This window comes from Cetorhinus maximus, chromosome 35 (assembly GCF_964194155.1).
Source record: "Cetorhinus maximus chromosome 35, sCetMax3.hap1.1, whole genome shotgun sequence".
In the NCBI taxonomy this organism is placed as follows: domain Eukaryota; kingdom Metazoa; phylum Chordata; class Chondrichthyes; order Lamniformes; family Cetorhinidae; genus Cetorhinus; species Cetorhinus maximus.
In genome coordinates this window covers 4,107,057-4,120,713 of record NC_135913.1, presented here as the reverse complement: position 1 = coordinate 4,120,713, position 13,657 = coordinate 4,107,057, and positions in this window count along the sequence as shown.

The following is a 13,657-nucleotide window of genomic DNA, read 5'->3' as shown; positions in this document are numbered from 1 at the left end:
GCATATGGTGCTGAACTGACAAGAGAAGTGTTGGCCAATCCGCTTTCTAAGGCAGCACTTCCTCCCGCGAGAGCGGCGGACGTCCGACCTGAAGTGAATTATCGATTGTTGGAGAGCTAAATGAATGCAGGCCTCACAGTGACGGGGTTGATGTGGTCTCTGCCAAATGTTCCGATGGCGGGAATGGAAAACTCACCATCACCCACTTAAGGTAGATCGAAGACTTTGACTATTCAATATAAGAGACAGCAGCGTAGATGTGTCAATTGCATCGTTCTCTTTAAAAGTAACATGACAAATAGGAGCAGCAGTAGGCCTTTCATCCCTTCCCGTCAGCTGTATCATTCAATGAGATCAGGGCTGATGTTCTCCTTCAGCACAATTTCCCTGCACTATCCCCGCATCTCCTGATGTTTTTAATATGTAGAAATCTATCGAACCCACTCGTAACGATATACAACGACCCAGGCTCTACAGGGCTGAGGGCTGAGAATTCAAAATGATCAACACCCTTTGAGTGAAGGAATTCCGCCCATTTTCAATCAACATTGGTCTGCCACTTATTCTGAGACTGTGCGCCCGCAGCCCGGGGAAACATCGTTACTGCATCCAAGCTGAAAACCCCATAATATGTGTTTGTATGATGTCACCGTTCATTCTATACACTTGGGAAAATAAAGGTGGGTAGATTTATTTTTTCCCCTTAGGGCAGCCCGTCCATCCCTAATATTATTTTGACGAACCTTCACTGCACTCACTCTCTGGCAGATAAATGTTTCCTGATCCAAATGGCATACAATACTCTGGGCGTGGTTTCACTAATGTTCAATATAATTGGGCGGCAACATATATACTCCTATATGCAAATTCTCCTGCTTTAAAGGTCAACATACCATTTGCGTTTTTAATTGCTTGCTGCATATTAGCTTTCAATGATTCATTCACCAGGACGCCTAAGTCCCTTTGAAGTGTAAAGCTACCCAGCCTCTCCCCATTTGAGGAGTGCCCTGTATTGTTGTGTTTCGTACCAAAGTGGGTAAGCTCACATTTCTCCACACTATTTTCCATCCTCAAGTGTTTTGCCTACTCATTTGTCTTGCTCAAATTCCTTGAACTGTACTTACAACCTCCCCAGAACTCACAACTCCAGCCGGGTTTGTTTCATCTTCCATCTTGGAAATATTACCTTTAACACCGACATCCAAATTATTGGTATAGGTTGTGAATAGTTTGGACAGAAGCACTGATATATTCGCTAATCCACTAATTTTGGTTAGCGAAATCGAAAATGACCCATTTATCCCTAATCTCCTTTCAATCCATGAACGAGTTGATAATCCCTGTCAGTATGTAGCACTCCAATCCGATGTGCTTGAATTTATTTTAGTGCAGGAACTTATATGTTTTCTGATAATTTAAAAATAAATGTATATGATTGTTCCCCTTATCTATTCTGCTAGTTACATTTTTGAAAAATGAAACTGGTTTGTTAAACAAGATTTCCCTTTTGTTAATGGATTTTGACTCTGGTTAATCCTAACAGTATATACCAAGTGTACTCCGCTTTAACTATAATACCTGCTCCTTCAATCTCCTTAATGAAAACGCAGCGAAACAGCTCATTGAGAACCCTATTATGTCTTCACCATCTCGGCAAGGTTATCATGTATGCCTCTGCTCGACCTCATCCTTTGCATAGTTATTCCCTTGGACCTAACGCTGTGGCAAAACATCATTGTTTTTTCTTTGATTTTACCAGCCAACATTTTTTTTTCAAATTCTCACTACTTTCCCCATTACCTTGTTTTTATTTCACCCCTGACGTTCCTCCACTCCCACCTCCCGGAATTGCAAAATGTTTTAGTTGACGGGCAATATGATCTGCGCAGGCTTGGATGGCCGAAGTGCCTGTTCCTGTGCTGTACTTTTCTTTGTCCTTTAAACATGAATAGGATGAGAATTGAGGGATACAGACAACGGAAGTGCAAAATGTTTTAGTTGACGCGCCCTATGATCTGCGCAGCCTTGGAGGGCCGAAGGCCCTGTTCCTGTGCTGGACTTTTCTTTGTTCTTTTCGATGCCCTTACCTGTGTGAATCGCCGCCACAGCTTCCCGTTCTTGAATACTAACCAAATGAGACAACTTCAAACTAAGGGACCTGATTGCCTTCAGGAGCTAAATGAGCAGTTAACTTTTCTACAGCCTGATGTGCGGCAATATCTGCAGCTCGGCCTCCACATAATCAACTCTGTGCCGAAGCCCGTAAGTAAGCTGATCATACTACATATATGATTGTTATGGACTGCAATGGAAACCATGAGCCCCCAATTTCTGCAGCGAAGGCGCACGAACTGCACTGTCATCATCATTACGTTCATTAAATTTACTTTCTCGTAATTAATTCATAGTTCACATGTTCAGTTAAATCCCTCATTCAACAAGCCCACAGCTTAAAACTCTGCTCTAAACAGAACTCAGCGCAGACAATATGTTTCATGTAGTTCGAGAGATGTAGCAGGGTTAACACATTTCTTCTATCAGGATAATTAACAGCAAGGGGAGTAGAACCTGACTACTAAAGATGGGTCATACAGATGTGATTCCTAAAGGTAATTCTGGACACAAACTGCATGAAAAACCTGGACAATATTCGCCCGTAAATTCTGCACCGTGTAGGTCAATAAAACCTAACTTCAAATCCAGGTATTTGTTCGGCAAATGTGCAGTGAGCATGGGGAAAAAAAAACAAACAAATTATACATTAAGTGTACTTTTAGTTATGTTACTGACTGGGAAAACCGGTTCAATAGATGAATTTGTCTTCTCGTGTAGATTTCCATGATGTCCGAACGTGTTACATTTTCAAAGAGAGAGAATAATCCTTAAAATTAGTGGAGTTAACATAGACATTAAAATAAAATCAAAGCAGGACACCTGTTAATTCACATAGATCACTGCCTACATAATTCAGGACATTTTTATTTCCCAAACATGATCTGAAATTAATCATTGTCCCTTGCAATCTGTTTCGCTTTATGTTCTGTTAATGAACAACATTACGGTAAGGGTTGAGACTATTCCAACCAGAGAATAAGGTTTCGATTTGCTATCGATTAAATCGAAGGTTGAAGTGGCGATGGCAATATAATAAGACGTTCCATACAAAGGAATAAAGATTGACGTGAAATAGCAAAAAGTAAAAAAAATAATAATAATTTTTAACTCTCTATTTTATGACTACCTATTTGGTGCAGGTTTCCAGACAGATCCCTGTGTGCATATAAGACCGAAGGTCGTTTTTTTTTTTAAATTTCGATTTGGCGTCATTGACCTTTAGCCAGGGCGTGTTCCGTGGACTGCAGAAAGCTTAACATTAGCTTATACAAAGAAATTGAAGCTGACATCAAAACTATCGAAAAAGGTAAGAGTTGGCATTTACTGAGGGCAATTTTTATTTTTTTATATGCTGGAGTGGAACTATCGCTGGTTATCATTGCAGCAGTTCATTGTTCTTCAACAGTTTAGGCCTTTATTTTAAGTCATTCATGTGATGTGGGCGTCTCTGGCTAGTCCAGCATTAATTGCCCATCCCTAACTGCCACCCAGAACGTGGTAGTGAGCTGCCTTTTTGAACAGCTACAGTACATGTGGTGTAGATACGGGTGTATACGGGTAGATACGTTAGGGAGGGTGTTCCAGGGTTCTGAACCAGCGAAAGTCAAGAAAAGCCGAAATATTTCCGATTCAGTGTATTGAGTGGCAGTGACGGAAACTTTCAGGTTGTGGTGTTCCCATGTTTCTGGTGCCCATGTCCTTCTAGAGCATAGCGGTTCTGAGTTCAGAAGGTGCTGCCTAAGGTATTGATCTTGTTGAAGTATTTTTTTCTCATTTTTTTAAGAATAGTGTATTGCAAATAAGCTTAAAGGCCTTGATCAGATATCACACTTTTTTGTATAAATAATTAATTATTAGGTTCATGAGGTGGCGCAAAATTGGCGATATTCAATGGGCCAACAGTTGCATTTTGCGTCTGACACCCATTTCAGTGAATGGAATTAAATATCGGTCGCCTTGTAGAATGTGTCGCCGAAAGGACAGTAACCGTTTCGCGACACAGCTAGAGACAAATGTACGCCCTTCGGAGATACAGCTATGCTTCAATGAGCGTAAGGGAGCGCGAGAGACGTCGGAGCACAGCAGAGGCCGCAGAGGAAAGCGAGTAATGTCGGAGTCACAATGCAGCTTAAAGGTGCCGCGTGCAGCGAGAATCGTGGGAGATCGAGCCGGGATAGCCGCTTGAATGAATGTTCAGAGTGCGCAATTTGAAACCAGTTTTATCGTATGACATCTCAAGGAAGCGTGTAGCTTATTGTTGAATGAGCATTTTCCATTCATCTTCCCTGAGCTCGTAAATTTCAATCGAGTAAATAGAACGTGTTTTTATTAACAAGGTTATAAACACAAACAAGACTGGCCTCATTTATTAAAAAAAAAATCAGTAGTTGCTTCAAACACACTAAGTGTCGCTGGCCAGGTGATGTGTTCTGACATCAGTATGCGGGTTCTCGAGGAGTAGAAAGTGATACCGGGCAACAGCTTCTGCAATGGACATCTGCTGCTTGAGGATATTTGGCTTAGGTCTATTGAGCTGGAGGCACAGCTACTGAAACTGTAATGATGCAGGGAGGGGGAAAGCTGCCAGGGCAATTTCTTCCAGGACACAGTCACAACTATCAGGCTTGGGATTTTTGATTTGGTGTATGGCCAGGGAAAAGTAGCTGTAACTGTGAAAGAGGCAGGTATGTAAAACCAAAAGATAGTAGTTGAGAAAGCTCAGCCATTACAATTGTATAAGTTCAAGATTCTTGCGACTCGCATGGATGGGAGCGGAGTGGGGTTTAGGGGAGGGTATGGAGGGTGGGGGGCGGGGGGAAGGGGGGTAGTGGGGGCGGGTGCAGATGGTGTCGGGTTGATGACCGATCAGGCCATGGCTCGGTGCAAAAGGTATAGCTTCTAGTGCAGGGAGTAAATAGGGATATACTTGTCGTGGAGGCAGTATAGTCAATGGAATAGGAACAGTTTTGTGTAGCTGAGAAAGAGAGCCCAGAAATAGTGATGCATGTCCATTGCCAGCGTTTTGAACTTCTGTTTGATGTTGAAAAGTGGCTTGCAGCGTGAATTTGGAGCATGCAATTGATGTAGATTACGTCTTTACAAACGGCAGGGATAGTTCTGGGTAAGAGGTTCTGAATGAGGAGTATGAATTGATGGGGCAAATTTCTGAAGAGCATTCACAAAGGCTATGGCCTCTTAATTATTACCTGAGTCACCATAAAATTGACATAGGATCAATGAGATCAGGAAATGTAATGAGTGTATCAATGATAACTGAGGGGCATATAGGCTTTGATTCTTGGGACACTGGCACTAATACCGGAGAAATTGGGAGCTGTACCACTGCGCATCGCTTCAGCTAAACCGTGCTGGAACAAAACTCCCCGTGAGTCTTACAACAGGGACGGTAGAGCCAAACATTTTTTTCAAAAACTAAATGGTATAGCGCTGTTGCTGGGCGACGTTGAAGTGAGGGAAAATGTGGTATCTCAAAGGAAAAGGACAAGGTATGGCAGCGAGATTGTCATAGCTGTTTTTACAATAACAATGGAGGAGGAAGGGCCTGTGCATACAAATGTACGATTGCAACAACAAGATTTGCAGAAACCAAGAAAAAACAGAACTAAGGGATCTGCAAATTACTGCTCATGCCATTGCTACCAAAACAATTAGCTTGTTCTTGGGAAAGGCGGAAGTCAGAATGTGTAAGAAGCTGAAAGTGCGTATTTCTTATTTCAAGCATTTAGAGGAGTGGCATCAGCTTTTCGATGCCGTTGAAAATGTCCCTTTCACAGCGGGTGAATTTATACAGCAGTTTCCGGGACAATCGGCATAGTTACCTAAACCACGGCCTTGGTGTTATCAGTGGGCGTCGTCCTCCACAGTCACAATGTAAACCTTCTTTTGTAAAAGCACACCTCTCATTTATGCACAGATAAGCAAGCAACATGATCAGTCCAAAGTTCTTTATGGAAATGCACAGAAAGTTAAAAACAACTTTAACAGTTTTACTGAACCAATATCCTTCTAACTCTTCATAATGCACATCGACATGTTAACTCACATCATTACGCAATACTGGAGCCTGAATATTCAAAGTGATTCGCATTTTGGAAAGACAGGAAAAGAGATAAGAACTTGTTGGAGTTGATCTCCTAATTAAGTATGACATTAATGCAGTAGGAATGGATCAACTTAGTTCTCAAGAACAAGATGAAGAATCAGTTTGCGGTAGCAATAAAAAATAACAAAGTGAAGAATTCAGTTCTGGGCTTAGTTTTAGGTTGTTTTACAACTGTTAGAATGGGTACGCTGGTATAGATTATTGGAGCTTCTCAGAAAGGACATGTAATTGCCATGGTTTTAAAAAAAATCGGCATTAAAATGGACATTCAGATCGGCAAATTTAGACCGGAAGATAAGTTCACAGGTTCGTTTATAGACAAGTTAGTGGAAAAATTCGATGTGCTGTAAAACAGAGAGTCCGATAATCTAGACCTGGCGATGGGCAATTAGGCAGGTGTAATTAATGAACTCAAAGTAGTCATAACAAGATGAAATTTCGTGTTTAATTTTATGGAAGAGAGGAGAGTGTCTAAGGCTAGTGTTTTAAATTTAATCGAGGCCATTACAAGGCTAACAAGACTATAGAGATCTGCGAAAATAGATTAACTTGTAGATCAATAGAGAGCTAGTGATAGTCATTTGTCTGAATAATTCTAATGTTTATTATGATATTTTCCATTGAGATATAAATATTATTTGGAATATAGCAAAGGCAACTCCTTTATTGAAAAATTGAAGGAGACAGAAAACCGTTAGCCATAGGCAGCTAGCCAAATATCTGCCACTGGGAAAACGAAAATCAAACGTGAAGGAGTTTATAGCCTGGAACTAGGAACATTTTGATGGATTCGTCCTGGGCCGAAAGGATTTTATCAAAGCAAAATCATATTTTTTGTAATTCCTTTGAGTCCTTTGAGGAATTAAGAATTAATGCAGTTAAAGGGGAACGTGTGATCTGGTGCACATTGATTTCCAAAAGTCAATTGAATTATGCCACCTCAAAGTCCAGCACAAAGAAAAAGAGGCCATGGGTCGGGGGAAAATATATTATTCTGGGCAGGGAGTAACTGTTATCATTGAAACCATTGGAATGCTGCAGTGTTAAGTGTATTGCTCTCAAGTATTTACATTCTCCATCAATGGCATAGATGTAGGGAGAGGATGTGAGCTAGCTAAATGTGAATATTACACACAAATAGGTAGCAAAACACGTTGCCAACAGCATTTAGAATTTGCAAAGGGACACCTGAAAGGAATTGACAAACATTTGGCAGATGGCGCATGATGTGAAAAAAATGAACCTGTTCATTTTCACAGAGAATGCAAAAGCAAAATACTATTTATCTGGATAGAGATGGTAGAACTCAATTATATAGAAGGAACAGGGTGTACTGACAGATGAATCACAGACATTTTAGTGCGCAGTTACAAGTGACTGGAAGACAGATGCAATGGCGGAATATATTGCAAGTGGAATGAAGGAGAAACGTAAGGGAAGGTTTACTGCAATTCTAGAGTATCTGGGTTGGGTCACATCTGAAACATTGTCTATCGTTTTTGCAATGAAAAAAAAAACAGATGGGTTAGAACTTTTATTTATAATGTCGGCTGTTCCCGTCCGACAATGCAACGAGTCGGCAGAGCACGCATTCTACCAAAACTGAGTGCCCCGCAGCGAAATCGCGCTCCAACGAGCCTTATTTGGCTGCAGGTGGGAACTCTGCCTCTCAGTCGGGAGGCAGTTCGCCTTAAACATGCCGGGCAACCTGAAACGCTCTGGTTCCGAGAGGTGCAGAAGCTGCCGGGGACAGGATTGGGAATGCATGCCGTCGCCGGAGCCTATTTTCTGGGTTTACATGAACAGATATTGTTTGGATGCCTCAGGGCCGGGATGGAAGTGGAGGCCTTCGGTGTTTTGGAAGGGGTGTTTGGCCGAGGCTTAGGGCCGGAGGGATGCTAAGCATTAACTTGACCGAAAGGAGTGAGCGCCCGAAATTAAAAGCGGTCTTCTGAAGGAGACCCCGCCCACCTACACCATCCCCAACTGCTGCCTGAATATTTTAGGGCTTACAAAAAAAGCCCTGAATTCCCCTGGCCAGCCTAAAAATTGAGAGCGTGTGGGACCAACATTAAGTGTTCAGGATATTGGCCACTTAAGGACGTCAGTTGGGGCAAGGCCGAAGCCGCACCAGCACCTGAATAAAATTGCAGAAAGCTCGGGGTGGGCGGGAATCTAGCGGGAATTCCATTGGGGGAAATTTGCGATCAGTCCGGCCTGAAAAACCGCCAGCGGGGCAGCATATAAGTGTGGCTGTAATTGTGTTAGGAGTAGTTCAGAGATGGTGTATTCGACTTATTACTGGGATGGGGGTCTTATATTATGCATAAATGATCAACAGGCTTGGCCCTTACCCTTTGGAGTTGAGAAAAACATAACGGACGTTCTTAAATCATGTAAGAACCTGAGGGTACGTCACAGTATAGAAACGGAGAGGACACAGAATAACTGAATTTTAAAGGCATATAAGGAGACCATTCGGCCAATCGTGTCGGAAGCGGCTCTCTAAATGAGCATTATGACCTTACGCCATTGTCTTGCCTTTTACGTGTATACCTGCACATTGTTTATTTTCAAGTAAGCAGCAAACACCCTTTTGAATGCAACGATTGGACCTGCCAGCACCACGTTTCCAGGCAGTGAATTCCAGACCAGAACCACACGTGTGAAAAGCTTATTTTTCTCACATCACATTTGCTTCTTTTGCAAATCACTTTAAATCTGTGGCCTCTCGCTTTTCATCACTTACGAGCGGGAACAGCTTCTCCTTATTTGCTCTGCCCAGATCCATCATGATTTTGAACATCTCTATAAAATCTCATCAACGCGTTCTGCTTTCCAAAGAGAACAATCCCAAGTTACCAATCTATCCTCATAGCTGAAGTTTTTCATTCCTGGAAACATTCCTGTAAGCCTAGTCTGCACTCTCTTCAATATGTTCACGTCTTTCCTATAAATTGGCGCCCAGGACTGTACACCATATTTCAGCTGACATCTAATTAGTGTTTTATATAAAGTTAGCATAATCTCCCTGCTGTTGGACGCTATGCGCCTATTAATAAAGCCCAGGATATCATATGCTTTATAAGAAAATAAGGACTAGGAGCGGGTGCAGGCAATTCAGCCCCTCGAGCCTGCGCCGCCATTCATTACGATCGTGGCTGATCTCATTTCTGACCCAACTCCAATTTCCCGCCATCTCCTCGTAACCTTTCAACCCGTTACTAATTAAAAATCTGCTTACATTTATTCATCATCCAGCATCCACTACACTCTGTGGTAGCGAATTCCACAGATTTACGACTATTTGAGAAAATTAATTCCTCCTCATCTCTGGTTTAAATCTACCTATCTAAATTCCCTTTAAACAAAATATATGGCCTCTCGTTCTAGAATGCCCCATAGGGGAAACATCCGCCCCACATTTTCTTTGTCTATCCCCTTTATCATCTTATGTAACTCAAATAGATCTCCACTCTTGCTTTTAAATTCTCGTGAATATAGACCTAAACTGCTCAATATCTCCTCATAAGACAAGCCCCGCATCTATGGAATCAATCTAATGAACCTCCTGTGAATGAGCCTCCAGTGCGACTCCATCCGTCCTCAAGTAAGGGGACCAAAACTGTGTACTGTACTCCTGGTGCGGCCTCACCAATTTCATGTGCATTTGCAACAATAATTCCCTATTTTATACTCTATTCCTTTAGCAATAAATGCCAAAATTCCATTTGCCTTCCTTATTACCTGTTGAACCTGCATATTAGCTTTCAGTAACATGCACGAGGACAACCATATCCCTCTGCACTGAAGGATTCTTAAGTTTCTCTGCATTTAAATTATCAGTCGCCTTTTTATTCTTACGACCAAAATGGATAACCTCACACTTATCAACGTTAAACTCCATCTGCCAAATTTTGGCCCATTCGCCTAACTGTCCATATCCATTCGCAAATTACTGCTTCCTTCATTGCAACTTACTTTCCCACCTAATTTGGCTTCATCTGCAAACCTAGCTACAGCTCCTTCTATCCCTGAATTCAATGCGTTAATTGTAAATAGTTGGGGCCCAAAGATCGAGCCCTCTGGCACCCCACTAGGCACAGCTTGCCATCCCGAAAAATACCCATTTACTCCGCCTCTCTGTTTCCTGATGTTAGCCAATCCTCTCTGCTAGCTAATATATTACCTCTCACTCTGTGTAATCTTATCTTGTTTATAAATCTTGTATTAATAATTTATAAACATTATTTTATGAATGTGTTTATGAACTGCACTCTCAACCAGCCCTGCAACCTTCAATGATCTACGCACTTACAAACCCAGGTATTTTTTGCTCCTGTAACCTCTTGACATTTTCACCCCTTATTTTACATTGCCTGTCCATGTTCATCTTAACACAAAGCAACACATCACACTTATCCGCATTGAGCTTCATCTGCCAAGTACCTGCCCACTGCGCCACTTGTCCATATAGTTTGGAAGCTCAATACTGTCAGGAAAAGCAGGGATCCCAGTACCGAACCCTGGGGCACTCAACGAATAACCTTCCTCCAACACGAAAAATATCTACTGACCATTAAACTCTGCTTCCTCTTTTTCTGCTAATGATGTATCCACATTGATAATGTCCCTTCTATTCCATGAACAATAATTATTCTCACACGCTATTGCGTGTCACTGTAGCCAGCGCTTTTTGAAGGTCCATTTGCACCACATTAACACCATTAACATCATCGAAAGTTTAAGCAACCTCTTCCAAAACTCCAACATGCTAGTTAAACAGCATTTTCCCTTTTGAATTCCATGATGGATCTTCCTTATCAACCCATATTTTTCCACTTTATCACAAATAATTGGTTCTATAAATTTTGCCCCACGCAGAAGTTAAACTCGCTGACCTTTAATTGCTTTGCTTAACCCAGCAAACATTTTTAAACAAGAATTATTTTTTGCAATTCTTCAGTCTTCTGGCAACTCCACTGAGTCCAACGAGGAGTGAAAGATTATGGCCAGTGCCCCTACAAATAGCACTCTCAGTTCCTCCAATATTGTTGTTTGTACAGCACCCGGTCCCGTTACATGTCAAGTCTATTCAGCACTTCCTCCTTAACGATTTTGAATCCTTCTAATGACATAGTTTCCAAGACTGCCACCATGGCCTTGGTAGCATCTAATCCCTTGATAAAGACTGATGCAGAGTGTTCATTTGCTGCCACAGTCATGGTTCGTTCGCGTATGTGCAAGTGTTGTTTTTGAACCCAAATCGGGCCCCACTCCTCCTTTTCCCAACGTTTTACTATTTATATGCCCACATAAGATTATGGGATTCACCTTTATGTTGGCTGCCAGTCTTATCTCATAATCCCTCTTCGTCTCTGTATTTTTCGTTTTCACATCTGCTCTGAGCGTTCTGTATTGCTGCTGGTTCTCAATCCTATTTTCTATCTGACATCCGTTATAAGCACACCTTTTATTCCTGACCTCAAAAACAATCTCCATTTTCTCTAGGAAGCTCTGCATTTGTTTGTCCCACCTTTCCCTTTCGGTAGCATATATCTCGATTGTGCACGTAACAATTCTATCTTGTTTCATTCCAGTCTATCTGGACTACCGTCCATTTCTATCATAACCCTAAAACAAAGAATACAATGAGCACTGTCTCCTCAATGCTCCTCCACTGATACTTGATCAACATTGTCCGTCACATTTCTAAGACCCTGGTCCAGCAATGTGTCTTTTCTTGTTGGATTGGACATATGCTTCTTTAGAAGATACTTCTAAACACAATCTAGGGAAATTTTAATTCACTCCGTCATTTACACGTCCACTGCCCTAGTCTACATTCGAGTAATTTTAATCAGCCATTATGTCTACTCTATAATACATGTATCTCCCTGTAATTTACCTGCAGACTTGGTCTTCTATGCCATAGTCACTCTTTGGTTGTCTCTAAACTACACTGGGCAATGTTTTGCATGTTTATTGTTCCTTAGCTCGAGCCAAGTTGGTTTTGTCCTTTAACGCTCCTGGATAACCTCCTTCTCCAGCACTGCAATGCCTTCCTTAACCAGTACCGTCATTCCCCTCCTTTCCTCCATTTTCTATGTTTTCTGAACAACTTGTAACCAGGAATATTCAACACCCAGTTCTGCCCGCTCTTCAACCAGTTATCTATTATCGCCAAAACAGCTTATATTCACAAGGCAATCTGCGCCGCTAGCTCCCAAACTTAATTTGTATACGCCATGAGTTGACGTGCATGCATATTATCCCTGAGTTAAATTGAGTTTATGTCTCCCTTACCTTGGCGCTATTTATTATCTTGCTATTGTCTAAAACAGTGCTACCTGTCCCATCCAGTATATTGTGCACTCTTGTATTCTACTCTACTATTTCCTCGTAGCTCCATCACCGCTGCCGTGTTATTTGTAAACCCTCCCAAAATCACTAGCGAAAGGCCCGTAAGGAAATCCATCCCAGCACTGTTCAGGTGCAAACCGTTAGACTTCAACAGATTCCATCTTCCCAATAACTAGTCTAATTGTGCGAGTAATCTAAAACACTTTCCCTTCTGCACCAACTTTACAGCCACTCATTCATTTGCCGTGTCCTTCTATTTCTGTTCTCTTTGGCACGTGGCACTGGGATTCACCCGGTGATCACTACAACTGAGTTCCTACTTGCTAAACTACTGGCTCCCTAAAATACGTTTGCAGGTCCATACCCCCCTTCTTACAATATATATATTGTCCCAATGTCGACCTCAACCTTAGGGCTGATCACCACACCCCGCACCCACCCCCCACCCCGAAGAATGTCCTGCAGCCGCTCCATGACATTCTTGACCTTAGCAGCAAGGAGGCAACATTGCACACTGGAGTCACGCTCTCGGCCACAGAAACGCTTGTCTGCTCTCTAAACCAATGAATCCAATATTAGAGTTGTTGTTCCTTTCTTCATCCTCCCCTCCTGTACAGCAGAGCCGCTCGTGGTGCCACAAACTTGGGTCTGACTGCACTGCACTGAGCAACCCGCGCTCTCACCAGCTCCCAAAACGGAGAACCAATTTGCGAGCGGACCCCAGGGCGCTCTTTCAGGATCTGCCTACTTCTTTTTGGAATTCCTGGTGGTCATTCATTCTGCCCTGTCTCCAGGCGCTTCATACTCAGTTCCGTTGAAATTAGATTTTACATGTGGAGTGATGAATGTCTGCAGCCAACTAAACTGTCCGTTATGCCCACCGTCTCAGAGAACCTTTCCCCACACACTTAGGCTTGCATAACATTGAAAATGCAACGTAGCCCATAATTATCAGGATAATCTCAGGTTTTCAGAAAGGGCATTTTGGCATACATTGATCGCAGAATGGTTGCCTTTTTGTTATTAAGCCTGATCGTATGTAGTCTTGTTGTGGCA